The sequence below is a fragment of the Cyrtonyx montezumae genome, unplaced genomic scaffold (assembly GCF_038088225.1).
Source record: "Cyrtonyx montezumae isolate F1298 unplaced genomic scaffold, pur_monq_1.0 scaffold_23, whole genome shotgun sequence".
NCBI lineage: Eukaryota > Metazoa > Chordata > Aves > Galliformes > Odontophoridae > Cyrtonyx > Cyrtonyx montezumae.
Genome location: NW_027071970.1, coordinates 7,079,920 through 7,096,839, shown reverse-complemented (window position 1 = coordinate 7,096,839; position 16,920 = coordinate 7,079,920). Strand labels below are relative to the sequence as shown.

The window sequence follows — 16,920 nt, the reverse complement described above, 5'->3', positions numbered from 1 at the left end:
GGACAGGGGGCTGAACTCATTGAAGTACCTTGTCTGTCACTGCAACTTGAACGTGATGCTGTCATTTCCTTGCCCAGCTATTGTGTAGGAGAATTTCCTGCGCAGCTAAAGGGGGCTTAAGCTTAGAATGTATTTCTTCCAATTGCAATATTTTTGCAGCAGGGTATTGTGGCAGAGGCTTAGTGAAGGAGGCTTGCCATGTGTGCAGCTCTTTCAGACTCAGGTTTGGAAGTCTGAGGTGGAGGGCACTAAAATGCATTCCGTAGCAAGCCTCCTTTCTCTCCCCCCTGCCTTTGAACGTGCTGATGGCTGAGGAAATGACAGTCTGACTTGTCTGTAAGGTCAGTGGCTTCCAAGCACTTTCTGTTAAATCTCTGTTTCTAATATTTTCTGAGGTTTTTGAATTCGATCCAACGCTCATTTCCTAGTTTGTCAGGAAATTGTTTTGCTGCTTTATTGAATGAACTGCAGAATAATCCTAGGGAAGGGAAAAAGTCTTAGGGAGATTCTCAGCAGTGTTTTAGCTGCTGGTGCCAGGTAGGGCTGCATAGATCAAAGGTATCCATCTGGCTTTTTTATCCTTATTGCTTTCAGCAGTGATATGAAATTGATTCTCGGGCATCTGGGAAATGCTAGGTTGAAGTAAATCAATAGATGCACAGCAGTCTCCCTCCATGGTACCAGCAGGACCCTGGCTGATCAAGGAGAAGCTTTAGGGTCCATCAAACTTCATGAGTGCAGCAGAGGAAAAACTGCTGTGAAGTTCTTCCTCATGCACTTGGTAAGAAGTTTATGAGCTGAATGGATGATGTTGGGCTTAAGCTTCCTGGTCGGCTTGCTTGGGTGCTGGGTTATGGCTGGCAGGGTCCCCCACTTGTTGGTCTTTTGGGATGTGTGTCTGGACATGAGTCTGGCCTTCCCCCTCTATGGCCAAAGAATGACCATAAGGAATTTCACGTTTTCACATCAGCATTAATGACTTCTAATGGTCACTATTACGAAAACAATCTCTTAGTTATCCTGTCCTTTCGTGGGTCACGCTTGGTATTTACTTTATTATGTGCTCTCTGATAGTGTCCCACCCTCTTGCTGCATAACTTGTTTTCCTGGAGGCTGGACGTGCCTCTCGTTGAAAACATTGCCAAGCAAGAACTAAATAGCTGGCTTGAATTAACTGCTAGAAAATGTTTCTGCTCAGTCTGTGTAGGAGGATAGAAAGGGAGAGGCTGTATCCTGACTATGGAATAAGGCAGAAATCATAAGATAAGTAACTTCCAGTAAGCAGTAAACTTTTTCACTAAGTTCTTATTAAAGAATGAGAAAAAATGACAAAATAATGGTGCACTTTGAGTAGTGACCTCCTTCTCCGCACTGGCCAGGCTTCTGCTGTGCCTGCCAAAGCCAAGCCTCACATAATAGACGCTTTCTTAAAATAAAGCTGTATTGAAAACCAGCGAGAGGCTTTAGTGATACTAAACCCCCACCCAGATATTAAGTGCTCAATGAGGTTTTTGTATTGTTATTTCTTTTCCACTGATGTGATAAAACTGCTGATGTGACCAGAGAAATTGGGGAAGAGCTCAGAAATTGAGGAAGGGCTGTGGACTTGGCGAGTTCCAGGAAGAGCCGAGGCTGGGACATGCTGTTGCTGTGGTGGCAGTGGTGGTGGCACAAACCAGGTGCTGCGGGGCTCTGTCTGTCCCTTCCTGCCCCTGGTTAAACTGTCCATTTCTGGAATGTTGCCGCAATCCCAACGTGTGCGCTGAAGGCTTTGCATGTTGGCATTGCTCTAGGTAACAGCTCGCTCCGGGCTTATCTCTATCCCCTCTAAGTAGGGAAGTGTCAGACCTTAATTCCCTCTGGGCTGTGTCATTGAACCGCAGCATCTCGTTTTATCCCCTTATACAGAGACTTAAGAAAGATGCAGCCGTTGAGTGCTTTGTGGTGCTGGGCCTGGGTGGCTCCTGGGAGACCAGCTGAGCCCTGGGTTGCATTTCCAGCTGTTTTGTTTGCTTTGTTTTGAAACGAGGTGTGCTGGCTTTCCTAGAGAAGTCCTCTGGATTTCTGGGCTGACTTGGGTGTCTGTCGGTGTGCAGCAACAGGAAGGAGAAGCTGCTGTTTGTAAGGGTGAATTGTTTGCTAGGGCTGATAGCTCTGACTGCCAGCTCACTTGACCCGGGAGTCCTGGCTGCTCCCAGTCACTGTGCAGTCCTCACACTCGTGTTCCCAGGATGACAGGCAGCCATCCTGTCCGATCTCTTGGCACCCTCTGGCTGGGACCTAGCTGTGCTGCTGTGATGTCACACCTCTTTGTCAGCCCGGGTTTCACAAATTTTTATTCAACCTCCAAGGAATGTTGGAGGAATTTTGAAACCTTTGTTCTGGTGCCCAGAGGAAGTTTGGGGAGGCACGGTCGCCTCCAGCAGCAAGGCAAGCAGCCCCTGTGGCTCTGCTTGCAGCTAGGACTGCCTATGGAAGGCAAACTGCATTGCAGGGGGGAGCTGGGCTGCTCTGGTTCTATGGCATGGCTGGAGATTAGGGCTTCCTTCCCCCTTCCGGATGTGATGGCTTGGGTATCCAGCTCCTATGGATCTGTTGCCATTAGTTCTTCTATTAAGAATAAACGTCCCAGGCTTTTTTGCTTGGCATCTTTAAGTAAGGAAAGATGTGCACATATCACGTTCTCTTCAAACCCTGGGAATCCTGAGTATTAAGCTGAGAACTGTACGGTTGAATCCCGCAGTGTAGAGAAGCTGTCGTGACTCTTACATTCCTTTTTTCCTGATGCAGAAAACAGTATGCTAACTAGCCGAACACAGAAATGCTCTCTTCTCAGACAGAGAAGCTAGATTGGCACAGATAAAAATGGTAATTGTAAGAAAGCCCTACTTGTTGAATGACAGTGAAGGATCTGGCACGGTGCGAATTCCAGCTTGCTTAGCAAAGGGCATTGCAGTGGGAGAGGCTTTAAGGATCAACTCTGGTTCCAGGTGCGAGATTTACCTCCTGGGCTTCGTCTGATCTGCCAAACAGTTAGCAGCAGGATTTCCTTCCTGACTCGCCCTCGCTGGCTGTGTGTGGGTACGGGATGGTGCTGGCGTGCAGCTGTCCCAGTGAGGAAATGCTCCCCTTGGAAAGCTTCACACAGCGTTGGTGCAAGGCTGCTCTGCTGTCCCAGCTCGTGGCTCCTTTTTGGTGTTATCAGGAGGCTGCAAGAGAAAAGGAAGGCTGATATCTCTGGAGGCAGTGCACGAAACCCGAGGGAAGGAGATAAGAGGCACACACAAATGTCATAGTTAAACACTTAATAGGATTTGGGGAATTTTTTTTTTTCCAAATGCATTCTGTTAATTTTTCTACTGTCTCTCCAGAGCTGTGCCATTCTCAGTGAAATTAAAACCAATTAGGGCAGAAGTTCTGACTTAGACTTTGAGTTTTCAAGTTTAAACTAAGTTACAGCTAGCTTTCAAGGTCAATATGTGGTTGCATGCTATGAAATTTAATTGATATTTTCTTCCCTAAAGCATCGACATATTAGCAGGCAGCTCATCACTTGCACAGAATTCCCCTGGACATCATTAGATTTAACCTGGGATGCTTTATCTCTGAAGGACTCTTGCTCACATTTGAAATGCTTTTTTTTTTTTTCCCAGAAACAAGTGATAAGTTCTACTTAACATTTCCAAAGCAAAGCTTGTGAAATGAGAAACATGGGAGGAAGAGGGGTTTAAGTGTGAGTGCACACCCGTGTGATAATGAATGGAAGTATTTTAGAAGGAAGAAGATGGGTGAGCTGGAAGTAAACCTGTTAAGTAGAAAACAAAGCAGAGCATTTAAATGCAAATATTGCTAAGTTACAAGTAGTTTTATTTGAAAGATTGTAATATAAAATAGGCGCTGTCATTCTTGTGTTTTATAAACGGTCGAACTGTTAGAACTGGACAAGGGGGGGACAAGTCCCAGGAGCATTAACAGATGCGTGGAGAACAAGGGCTGCTTGTCCTCGGAGGAGCACATTCGGGGGGATCACTTAACCACGAAAATGTGATATGCAAGGAGTGAGCGCTCGCAGTCTTCAGAGGTTTGGACTCCTTTCAAGTTGAGAACTGAGCATCTAAGCAAGACATTCTGGGTTATTAATCACCTTATTCAAGTCCAAGTTTTTCATAGCTAACGAGATTTTTCCACAGTGGACAATACCTGAACAGTGCATTTAGTATAATAACGTACAATAACAGAAAAATTATCCGTGAGCCAAATGTTATGTGATTCCTAGGCTGGACTCTGTCCTATTTATTCTTGGCAAGAGCTCGTGTACCATAAGGGAGCGGTGACGCTTCCAGAAATCTGTGGCACGTGACGTGTTTTTCTGCACCGGAGCACGAGGCGACGTGCCATGAGATGTCAGCTTCCCGTTTCATAAGCGAGGCTGTGCCGCCCAAGGGTGCCGGCAGCGCAGAGGAGCGGGCAGGTGGAGCCGATCCCAGGAGCATCCTGAGCCCCCCCAGCCCCCGCACGGCCGGGTTCTGCCTCCGATCGAAGCGCTGGCGTTTACGTCATGAGTCGGGGGTGAGCAGCACCCAGGCCTGAGAGCAGCCAGGAACAGCAGAGGCTTTTTATTTTCTTGCGTAGTCAAGCGAAAGGAACAATCTCTCTTTTATGTTGGTAGCCAGGATTAAATTATTCTTGGACTCATTATTAAATGAAGCATATGATTAAATGTTGAAATGAAGAGTATTATCTTTCATATCTTCCTTGCAATGAAGGGGGAAAAACATATGGATGAGTCAGTTCCTGTATCCAAAACAGTGGGGGAGAAGGGAGCTGTTCTCAGAAGCAGAATCATGGGTCCCGTGCCTGTGTGCATGGCCCAGAGCAGAGCATCCTGCTGCTCTGGGAGCTGTGCTGTCCCCACGGGGCGGTTCCCTGCAGGCACTGAGATGCTGAACCCCCTGAGGTCTCCATTTCCAATCACTGAGTTAAATATGTACTTAGTAAAGCACGCTCCAAGCCTACTTGTGGGTGGGTAAATACAGAAATGCTTCCCTGCTGCGGCAGCTTGCTGAGATTTCTGTGCTGTGCTGCGTGGAACTGCGCTGAGAGCTGCGTCCCAAAGGTCTGTGGAGCAAAGGTGGCTGACCAGAAGGGGAAAAAGAATGTTAACCTCATGGTGCAGGTGACATTTTGCTAAAGCAGTCTTAAAAGCTCATCCGGAGATGTAAATAATTTGAATAGTAAACTTGCAGCATTTTTGTTTTCTGGTGGTAGTGAGCGTATTTGCTTGCAATTTGTGATAAGGAAACTAAATTGGTGGAAGTGCATGTGAGAGAGACTTGGGGTATTTTGAGAGCGTTAAGGCAGTAAGGAATATGAGCCTGGGGGATAAGGGCTCTTACTCTGTTTGGGCTTCCCAGTAGGTTGTTCTGTCAGAGAGGTGGGCTCAGGAGCCCAGGCTGACAGTAAAAAAAAAATGAAAAAAAAAAAAGGAAAAAAAGGGCTCTTATGGCCACAAAGTGATTCTTTGGCAATTAGTGTGGTACCCAAGTTGCTAATTTATGGAGGCAGTGGTTACCCAGCAAACAACAGGCAAGGAGGATTGCATTGGGTGGCTGGCTGCACCCTGCTGCCAGAGCTTCCTGAAGGCAGCGAGCTCTCTGGCATGCCAAGTTCCTCTATTTATTGCTGAGATAAGGTTGTTAAAGCAGAATAACCTTTTTCCCTCGATGAAAGTAGAACTTTTTAATTGATTTCCTGGACATGTTCACAGTGCTGGAGTAGTTTGCCTTGTGCAGTTACCAGCCTTTTTTGCACAGTGAAGAGCTAAGAATTGGAAAAGGCAGAGGAAATCTGTGGGTCAGAAATAAGGGGAAGGAGGACCTCATCTCGCTGCTGTGTGCCACCATCAGCCCAGGCACAGACTTGTGCTGCTGTCAGGTTTGTTTGGCTCCTGATTTGTAGTGCTTGGGATCTGAGCAGAGAGTAAGGAACAAGACCAAGTTTCTGAAGGTCAGAGAAGCCAGGGTTTCCAGAATCCAGCCACAGCAAAGCTCTCGCAGCCTGAAGGTTTGCTGCTTTGGAGCATCCTCAGCATTTCATTGTGCTGATCCCAGAGGTGTGAGTGCAGCAGAAACCCCCTTGGGGGGCTGACAGCTAGCTTCCTGTCCCTTCTCCTTTGCTCTCTATTGCCTTTCTGCAGCCTCCATACCTGTGCTCCTCCCTGAGGCAGCTAGCAGGAGCTCCCTGAGCCATGACTGAAACTCAGTTGCAAGGAGCACACCAGTTGGTAGCATAGCAGTGCATGTGTGCTGCAAGGCTTTGTTTGGTAGCTCTGCTGCATTGAAATGCACGGCTGCTTTTGCACAGTGCATGCTATTGCTGTTGTCTGCCTGGTAAACCTTCTTGCACAGCTATTAAAAGTATTTGTTTTATTGCTGCATCGACAGTGCTATTAATAGTCTAACTTGGTAGGAATGAGTGGAAGTTGGTGCAGAAGTACAGACAGGCCCTACGCAGGCTCCATTTTGTTATTTTTATTAGTGACAGATGTATTTTGTTGGCACACTGTCCCGCACAGCTGAATTGCATCGAACTACTCATGCTCTTGGAGCTGTACTTTAAAAAAAAACAACAACAAAAGCGTTCAGAGTGGAGCTGAGCTTTAGGTTGAGTCTGCTGGGTTGTTTGTGTAATTACTTAAGAGTTTATCGCGGACTTGCCGAACACTGTTTATAAATCAGATTTCAATAAAGTTTGCAGTGTCAATAAACCTGGGGAATGACTTGGCAGTCAGCTTTTGAACTGCTCACGGGCAAAGTCCAGCGGCAGCGGTGTTGTGGAGCCGTGGGTGCTGGCGTGCCCAGCTCCCTGTCGGCCTGCAGCCATCCCTTCCCATCTTGGTTCACGTCTTCAAATGTGTGCTGGTATAGTAGCGATTCCAAATTGGCAGCTAATGAAGCAGATCCAGTACGCCAGGGATGCGGTGGATCTTCCAGAAATTAAAACTTTTATTGTAGAAGTGTGGAAATGGGAGACTATTAATTTCATTCTCTTGACAGTTGTTATTAAATCCAGCTTAGTTCATTTGGTATCGGTTCTTTTTAATTCAGATATTTCAGCGCGCTGGAGAGCGGTGTGAGAAAGCCCAGCCGCCCCAGGAGTGGCTGGCAGATCCGGCTGCTTTGTAATGGGAGGAGCTGGGATTGCTGCTGATACTGCAGTGTCCAAGCAGAACGGCCTCGCTTGCACGCTAACGCTATTACTAAGTGGAGAACGGTGTGAAAAGGAAATCTCCTATCCAAGTCGACATGGGGGATTTCCTCAGCATGTGTAAGAGTGAGTAAGGAAGGCGTGAAGGGGAGGGCTGGCCGATGGGGTCCTTCTGCTCCTGGTACCATTCAGAGGAGGCTCCCAAGATGCTCAGCAAAAAGCGTTATGGATTTTATTTCAGACCTATGCATCGTTTAACTTCACTGCTCAACTGAAAACCCACCCGGTGCTAAAATCAACCTAAACTTTTTTTTCCTTCCCGTTTCTGCATTGCTGGTTTGAACCCTAGATATAGACAATCAGCAGAAATCCCCCACCATTTAAAAGGATTAGAATGAACTGGTGAGGTTTTGGCAGTGGAATTAACTCATGGGAGCTGTTCTGCAGCACTAATGCCCAGGTCAGGCATGTGGATGGGATGCGTGTGTCTGCATCGAGAACAAAGTGAGATCTTCAGCATCTGCAGCCTTGCTGCTGGATGTATGGCTGTCCCTTTCTTTCCAGCCCTAATTCCCATTGCTCTGGTGGTCGTCTCTCTGTGTGGAACCTGCCTGTCTTGCAATTGTGATTAATGACTTCCCCAAGTATGGTTGTCTATGTTCTTCTTTCTTCTGGCACCCACACACAAACTGGAAGGTGGAGAGGTCTGGCAGGCCTCATGATGTCAGCTTTGCACTTAGCTGCGTTGCCTGCCACCACTCACATACCTGTGAAACTTTCCTGTGTTTCTTGGAGTGATAACAGGGTGCTTATGGAAGTGGTGTAGTAGTGTGGGAGGGAAGGGCTTACTTGGCCAAGGTGAGGTTGGTTTCTGTGAGCAAGGGAAGTGGAGGTGCTGGGTGCAAGGGAAAGGATGTCCAGTGCTTATTTGCTCTTCTGAAGGACTGCATCCCCCTTTCCTTGCTGTAGAAAGGAGGTTCAAAGTCCTGCTGCCAAAATTGGAGGAGTGCAACTAGTTCCTTCGTCTCTGCAAGCAGACTGGGGACGCTAGTGGGACTTCACCTGGGTGCTCCTTAAATTTGAGCCTTAAATTATGTTGTTAGAAATGGAAATGAACCTTCTGGTTTTGATTCATTTCCTATGATATTGTTTATTTGTTCTTGGTTAACATAACCAGTGACTTTTTTGGTATCTTCAGTGGACCTGACCACTCCATTGCATTAATCCCAGCTATTTTTGACATCAGTATTAAGTGAGGATGTTTAAGGAGAGTGTCAGTCAAAGTGCCTTCAGGCAACCTTTGTCCTGTGACTGACTGGCTCTAATCTTCGCTCTGAGGAGCCCTGTGGCCACTGCAGTGGGTGATGGCTCTGTCTGTCCTGTAGCAGTTTTATCTGCCTCGATGTCTTGGCTGCCCATAGCAGTAATTAACAGCTGTACAATGTTGTTAAGGGTGAAAGGCTACTGTGATGCTTTTTCAGTAATGGGGACCTGGATGTTAGATAAGCTGTTGGGAATGGAAGGGGAATGAGTTGCCCAGATCCAATGTAGGCTTCAAATTTCTACCTTTCAGAGTATATTGGAAAATTGGCTTGAGTTACTGTGTTTGGAGGGTTGCTCTCTTACTACTGGTGGGGAAGAGAGGTTGGTTTGTTTCCTTGGTTGTGTTTTAACTAAGTCATCTGAAATTGGGCTCCACACCTTCCCTAGCCTGTGTCCAGAAACACCTGACCTTGTAAGTGGTTATTACTCTGGCTGCAGAGCACTCCTTCCAGTGAAGTAGCCTTCACCCAGGAGATGTTGTCCCTTTGCAGGCCAGCTCTTTGAGCTGGGTAGGGGGGACAGTGGACCCTGGGCTCACACCCTTGGCCACGTGGGAAGCACAGATGAATTGCTTGCACCTGGGCTCCTCCCTTGATCCTCCTTTGCCAGGTGCTCAATCATCAGTTCAGGCTGTGACATAACAGTTCCCCTGCAGCTAGATTTTACAGATATGAGACCTGGGCAAAAGGCAGGCAACTTGCCTGAGGTCAGATAAGCCATGTTTGACAGTTACTGGTGCCTCTGTGTTCTTAGCTTGCCAAGTTGCTCAGTGTTTCTCAGAAGCTGTTTTTTTTTTCCTTTTTTTTTTCCATGCTTTTTTACAGTAGATAGCAGTGTGACTTTTGATTTAAGCCTTAAGCCTTTGACTTCAGTGTGCAGGAGCTGCTGCAACGCAGTAATTGTGAGCCCTTGGAGTGTCTCGGCATGTAACGATCATCATTTGGACAGAAGTAGTGAAAAGATTGCAGATACTCTTAATTCCTGTTCTCGTGCTGTCAGCTGGCTTGCTAATAAATTCTCAAAGCTTATGTGATTAAAAACTTGAGAACCTGGTGCTCTCCATGCTCTAATTACTCATGGTGGAAAGTCAAAGCTCCCTTTGAAGGGCTGTGTAAATCAGAAGGTGGCTTTGGGAGTTGGGTCCTGGAAGCTGAGGAGGAGCAAGTCACCCTGTCACATCAGATGGGTTGTGGTGCAGGGGCAGGATGTGGTTGTTCTCTACTTCTGATTTACTGCATGGAGCAAACACAACTTTAGGTTGATGCATGAGCTCCCGGCTGCAAAGAAATGTGCTGAGCACATCTCTGTTAAAAGCTAGCTTCTCAGGCATCAAACAGGGCTCAGTAATACTGTCTCCTTTGGAGCACAAGCTGTGCTGAAGGGGACGTGAGAATCAGATGGGACGCTTGTGCTTGGCCCTGCCCTGGATCCTAGGGAACCATAAGAGTACCCTGCTCTGCTGGAAGCTTGCTTTTATTAAAGAGTAATCAGTGGTGGATATGCGAGCATAATTTACAGGGTATCAGAATGTCTCTTTAAACACAGCACTGAATTAAAAAAGAAAAACTGCTATGCATGGTTTTATTGTTTCTTTATGAAATACAGCTGTCGAATTTGTATTTTCCCTTGTTAGATTCACTGTCCCCCAGCCATTCATCATTACAGCTCTCCAGAGTCATGATTGCTCCCCAGCTCTAGTATTAAAAACTCATCAGAAGAGTCTGGTTGGAATTTTCCAAGCATGCGTGGTGGTTCAGCATCACAGTTCTCATTAATTTTTGGGACATTAAGGGTTCAGATCCCACAGGCAAAACCCTTTGGAAGGATTGAGTTTCCACGAACAAAAAAGCAGTGAGGGACTTCTTGTGAATAGCAGCAAGCACTTGTGTCCTTCTGTTAGACTGCTTGGGGAAGCTCCCCTCCATCATACATGGCAACTGGTATTGGGGTTGGGAGCGTGCAGAGCACTGGAATTAAAGCTGCATCTCTGCAGGTACATATTTAGAGTTGAGATATTAACAGCAAGTTGAAACAGCTTTGGCTGCGCGTGCAAGTAACTTGGCTGAAGTGTTGATTTCCTTGTTAAAAGTTATAGCAGAAAGGGCCTTTGATCCCAACAGCCTGTTGGGAACCCTTCCTAATTGTTATCAAACTATCCTGTAGCTTTAAACAGATAAGACTTAATTAGCTAAAGTGGTGCTGTGTTGCTTTTTTTTTTTTCCCAATATGGAGTGCCCTCTCCGTGGCAGGTACCTGCTCTTCCAGCTGGGGTTCTGCCCTGTGCTGTGGTGGGGTTGGGCTGGGAGCCCTCCTGGCCCATGGTTGGCAGTGTTCTCAGCGCTTGTCCTCACAGTGTGCACCAGTGCTAATGGAAAACTTCAGCATTCTCTGTGCTGAGAAAAAGAAGGAAGAATTACATCGGCGTAAAGTAAGGTCTGACAGCCTTGCCTTGGCACCAGATTTTCTCTCCATTAAAAGAGTTGGTTGACTGGAGTCTCCTTTGCTACTTCTACCTGAGGCCATTGCAGAGGAAGAGGAAGGAGAGAGACAGCGAGCTTGGAAAAGCAATATTCTTCTGTCTCCTTCACCCATCTGCTTCCAATGGGAAAACTGAAGCATTAAGGATTTGATTCAACACCTGTTAGGTTACTCAAGGAAACACAAAGACTTTACCAGATGTTTAAGAAGAAACATATGGCAGGCGGGGAAGGAGAGACTCTGCCAATTTGTCTGTTTAATCAATCAAACTGGTAACAATCGATGCTATTGTCCATGCCCTTGATAAATAATTGTTCCTGTGGAGTTCTGCTGGATGCAGCGCAGGACTTCACTAATTGCCCCTCACAGTGGGCGAAGCAGAAGAGGCAAGAGGTTCTGCTTTCTTCCCTTGCTGATGGTACGGAGCTATTGGGTTTTTGCCCCAAAGAAAGAAAGACATCAATTCTGGAAATAGATGGAAGCAGAACTCATAAGCACCTGCGTGGCTTTCAGAGGCCTCTTGAAACTTGGTTCTGCAGTTCATCTGAAAAGTATTGTTGCTCTAACTCCAGAGCAGCTCCTGCCGCAGTGCCACGTGGGAGGAGAGAGGGGTGGTTCGAGGTGGTTTCCTGAAGAAGCACTCAGCACCAGCCCCTCAGAGATGCTTTTTGACCAAGCACTGTCAGGGATCAAACCCTGAATGTGGCACCTGTGTCCTTCAGGCTTCAGCCATCAACAAATGTGCAAGTCATGCAAGCGTGGAGCACGTCAGGATAAGCAAGTTGTCACTAGAGGCAGGGCACAGTTCAGCTCCTGACGCTGTTGCACAGTAGTACGCCTTCTGTCGCATCGTAATGATTAATCACAGCCTTGCACGGAGTGTTACCGGGCAGCACGCGTTTGCTTAACAGTCAGTAACTACTATACAGACTCTGCTGGCTTAATCCGTGGTGACTGTTTTCTAATGCTAACAGTGCTGAACAATGGGATATCATGACAGCTTGTGATTGATGCTTTTTTTTTTTCTTCTCCCCTCCTCATGTGAAAGGATTGGGGCTTTCCCTGTGTGAGATTCTGTCTTAGTTCCCTTTTCTTGTCAGTGGTTGAACACTGCAGTGGTTGCTGCCATTACCTAACAGCTTCTAATTCTTCTTGTAATTCATGGTTTCTCTTCACCTCCAGTACGTGAGTTGGATAGGAGAGCTTTTCTCCATGGATGTGGGTGGAGTGATTTAAAATGTGCCTGAATTGGCTAGAGCCTGCTTCTCTTCATTCCTACCTTTTTGTCCATGTCATACAAAGCAAAGCATTACAGAAACTCCAGGTCAGACCTGGACTGGCGCAACTTCAGCTGTCAAGCCCTTTGTCAACACGACAGTTATCGCTAAGCGAAGCATATGCTGATCCTGGTCTGAATATGTTTTTCCTTCGTTGGCTGACACTGTGTTAATTAAAACATCCTTTTACAGCAGGAGCTGCTGGTGGCAAGCATCCCACCAGGCCTCTCCTCACCGACCTCCCTTGTTATAGTCTTGAATTTCTTTGGAAAAGCCAATTCTCCCATTTCTGATATTTCCAGGCATCTCTTTTCATGCTGCTTCGTTCATTATGACTGCTGGAGTAATGTCTTTGTTTGCCCTATGGGCTGAATTACAGCCCTGTAGACTTTTTACTCGTTCTTTTTTTCTCCAGCTTTTCTGGATGTCTGAAGTAGGCTTTCCTGCTTTAATCCAGATCACTGGGATTTGCTTATATATCAAATGCAAATCTCTTTGCATCCGTAATCCTTCTCTATAAACTGTTGTTGACTTTTCTGTGGGGTTTTTTATTCTTTGCCCTATCTCAATGGGTACATATGTTCCGAGGTTTGTGGTTTTGAGCAGTGCATCCCGAGTGAGTTATGAGACAGATCTGTGCTAATATGGCTCGACAGCTCGCTGCATTGTTTGGAGGAGGATTGTGCTGAAATGCAGCATCTATCCTGTCTGAGCTCTTGTATTTTTCCTGAGATAGGAGGAGGAAAAGTTTGTCTCAGCTCTGAAGGCATTTTTGTTTGCTCACCAGACTGAGCAGCCAGAACAGCTGCTGTCCTGGGATCATAGGTCCTGTGTGAGGTGTCTGTAGTGCTTGATGCTGTGGTGAGGGTGGGGGCAGTGCTGGGACTGGTGGGTGAAGCGTGGTCCTGCATGCTGCTTGTCACAGAGCAGGCTGAAGAGCTCAGCTGGGATGGTGGGGCTGGGGCTGAGCCCCCACCGAAGGTCCCTGAGTGAATGAGCCGTTGCAGGCAGGCTGAGCTCCAGCAAGGTGTTCTGTTGGTCACACAGCTCTACTGCGAGATGGGGGAAAATCTGCCTTCTCCATTCAGGTGTGTGGAATGAGTACCCAGGGTTGGGTTCAGCAAGGCCCGGCCCCATCTGTTCCTCTCGTGAAAGTGTGCTGTGACTTGCTTGCCTCACAATCTCTGTTAAGTTACTGTTAAAGGAAAAAAGAAGAAAAGCTCTTCTAACCCCAAATATCAGTAATTCTGCCTTATTCTTGACAGAGGTGTAGCAATATGGAGCATTTATCAGCAGTCTAACAGTGTTGAGTTTGGTAGGAAAGAAATTGAAGAATGCTTGGTAGGAAAGGAAAAGAAAGGAAGTCAACTTATATTTATCTTAACCAGAATATGTCTAATTAAAAGAAAACAGCAAACAAAGATCTAGACTGTAACAGCTAAGTGTGCTTTAGTCACAGTGCAGTCCTTGTGTGCCTTTTTTTTTTGACACGGGGTAGCTGCAGAGAAGCAGGCAGTGACTAATACATTGCGAATACACTTGAGAATGGTTTGGGGTTAGTGCAAGGTGAAAACATGAAGCAATTACCCAAGATCTATTATGTGCTGCCTACCTTTTAAGGAGGCCATTACCGTATTTAAAAGCTAGTTCTTGCTGCCACGTTGTTGTTGCGCAGTTTCTTTGTGGTGATGACAGCAGGAGAGCTGTGGCAGTTGCTCAGGGCTGGTGCAGAGGTGTGGGCTTCTGTGTGCCCACCACAGCACGGGGCACTGTGTTGGACTGGTGCAGCCTGCTCTGACGGTGTGATGTCAGGGAGCCCACCCAGAGCTCTGCTTGGATGGCAGGAATTCACCAGGAACGGCACAGAAAGCTTCTGCTGCCAGCGGCATTCAAAGCTAACCCTGAACGTGAAGATTTTGCAGCCTAGCGATGTGCTTGGGGCCAGCCGGCGGTATTTATTCCATCTCCTTGGTGAGGAGCTCAGATGACGTTGTTGCTAATTCCTTCTCTGGAAGTGTGGCTCTTCTGCATATTTATCGGCGCGCGTGCGGGAGCAGCTCCGCTCCGCCGGGGCGCTGCAGTGAGCGGGCTGTCAGTTTGAGAGGCAGACAATTGAATCACGGCACTAAAACATGCCACTCCAAAGCTGTTTAAATCATCGTAATGCGAGTTAGGAATTTATTACAATACGTATTACCTCAGGGGACAGAGAGGGAAGGGAGATCTGAAGGGGCTGTTTGTAAACATGTAAAACAATAAGCGTTTCCTGCGTCACCGCCGTGACAGGGCTGTCTGGCTGAAACACAGCGTGGTGTGTACACAGGGAGCATCTCACCTGGGCCTGGCCGGCTCTCAGCGGGTCAGACAGCAGGTAAAAAAACCTGCTGCCAAAAAACAGCCCCAGAAACAAAGCCAGAAGCGCTGTGTGGGGGACACCGTGCCTGCAGGCCGCGCGATGCTGGGCTCGGAGCACTGCTTCCTCGCCTTCCAGCTCCACAGAGATGGCCGACGCTTATCAGCATCAGCCCGGCTGCAGGCGTCTGTTTCTGCTTCGTGAGCCACCTGGCGCTCCATGGACTCGCTGCTGGATTGGGTAAGCTTTGTGAACGTGGTGAGCCCCTCTTGCTGTGCCTCCAGGCCAGTGTGCAAGGGGAAGCTGGCGCTGGAGATCTCCGAACGCTCAACAGTGCATCTTTCTTCCAGGCTTTTGGCTCTCCTCCTGCTGGGTAGCAGTGGGGATGTAAAGCAGAGTGAGTTTTGCTAAGGGATTTCCTGACCAACATCGATAGGGCTTTCAGTGACCGTGATTACTTCCCTGTAAAAAGGTATTTTTGGTGCCAGGAGAGCAGCTTTGGCCACATGCCCCAATGCTTTCCACCACACGGGTGACAGAGCCCTGTTGCAGCTCCGGCCCTGAGCCACAGGGTCTGTGGCTGTCACTGTGTGCTGTTTGCCGTGCAGCTGCTGGAGGCATATTGCGTCTGTGCTTCAGACAGTCTGCCTCCAGCAGCAGGGACTGGATGGCCGCAGACTCCCCAGTGCTTCCTGAGGGCTTTGCTTCTCTCCCCTCTGCTCTCCGGGAGTAGCTCAAAGCAGCGTGCTCAGCGTGTCTGCAAGCAGTGCTCCTGTGGTTATGCAGTGGTTGTTGAGGGGTTTTCTCCATCTCTGAGCAGTAGTGCTGATGCTCAGTGTCTGGTGGCCTCATCCCTGACCTCCCAAAAACCGGGCAGGGGGAACAGCTGCCTCCACTGCCTTGGTTCTTTGCTCTCTCCGTGGGCCATCTGCAGCCCCATGGCCGGGAGCCCTGCTAGCTGCTTCGTGCAGCAACAGCAGCAGTGGGGTAATTAATTTTAGTCGTTGCTGAGCAGGAGATCATAACGATGGAACCAGTGGCTTGCAGCCGACTGGCTCTGTGTCCCATGGGGCTGTTTGGTCCCACATGCGAGCAGTCCTGTGTGAGATGGAGGGCGGACATCTCTCACAATGCTCAGCTCCTCAGCGTTCTTCAGTGTGGGTGAGGCAGCTCCCACGGCGTGGGGATGAGCATGCTTCAGAGAGCTGTGGGAGGGCTGGTGCTGATGTCTAAAGTGGAGAACCTCAACCTGGTGCAGGGTGTGCTGCCGGCATGCTGGCTGTCCTTAAAGGACTTCTGGATATGCTGCACCACAAGACTGCAGCAATTTGGCTGCAAGCTATATTTAGCCTATTTATTCTTTGTTGGTGTATAATGTGCAGTTCAGTGGAAAACTTGGTCTCTCCAAAAAGGAGATTTGAACTGGAGTCAAGACAGGGAAAACACCATCTGTCTAGAGAACATTTTTTCTTAAGTGGTTTGAAGGGGAAGGCTGTAAGTGAAGTAAATGTGCATAGTGCTTGTTTTGCTGCTTGTTTTTGTGTTTGTTTTGTTTAACTTGTTTTTTTTTTTTTTTTTTTTGTCTTTGGAGTTCTTCCTTCCTCTAGTTCTGTTATTGTTACACTCCTTGGAAAATGGAGAGAAATGCACTTTGTAGTTCAGCTTGTCAGATAACTCTGGAGGAGTGCCTGCTCTGCACAGTGCCAGTGCTCTGCAGTGGCCTCAGAAATCACCTCTGGGAAGCTCTGCACCCGAGCTGCACTCCCTGGGGCACAGCGTGATGGGGCCAAAGTGCTCAACCTGCACCCATTTTCCCCTCCTTTAGCCCAAGGGGGTCTCATAGCAACCTAAGAGCTGTGCTGTAGGAGGTTGGATGTGGGAAGGGCTGAGTGAGCCAGGCGAGTGAAGCTGGGAGGGATGTGGTGTGGTCTGATGGAGAAAAGTTGCATGCTGGTCACTTAGTTATATGCTCATACCATGTGCTGCAGGGTGGTACAGGTATCAGAAAGCATCACCACAAAAATGACCACTTGGATAAATTGAGTGTACTGTACACGAAACAAAACCCCACCTGTTCCATTTGTATTTCAGCAGGCATAGGGTCCTTACACAGGTAACATTTTCTTAGATAATATTTTCTTAGTTTCAGTAGTGTTAAATATGACATATTGCTTTTTATGGCCACACACTATCTTTTTATTCTGTTTCTTGGGTGTCTGTTCATCTGTCTCCATAATTATGTTTTACTTCCTGGAATTATGCAGTCCATCACTGTCAGGAAGG

General features: G+C 47.6%; 1 protein-coding gene across 18 annotated transcripts in view; it reads left to right on the top strand.

The window, feature by feature from the left end:
- The window catches only part of FBRSL1 (fibrosin like 1), a 415,130-nt gene that overhangs the window by 26,651 nt on the left and 371,559 nt on the right, over positions 1–16,920 (top strand). The gene's annotated exons all lie outside the window — the stretch shown is intronic.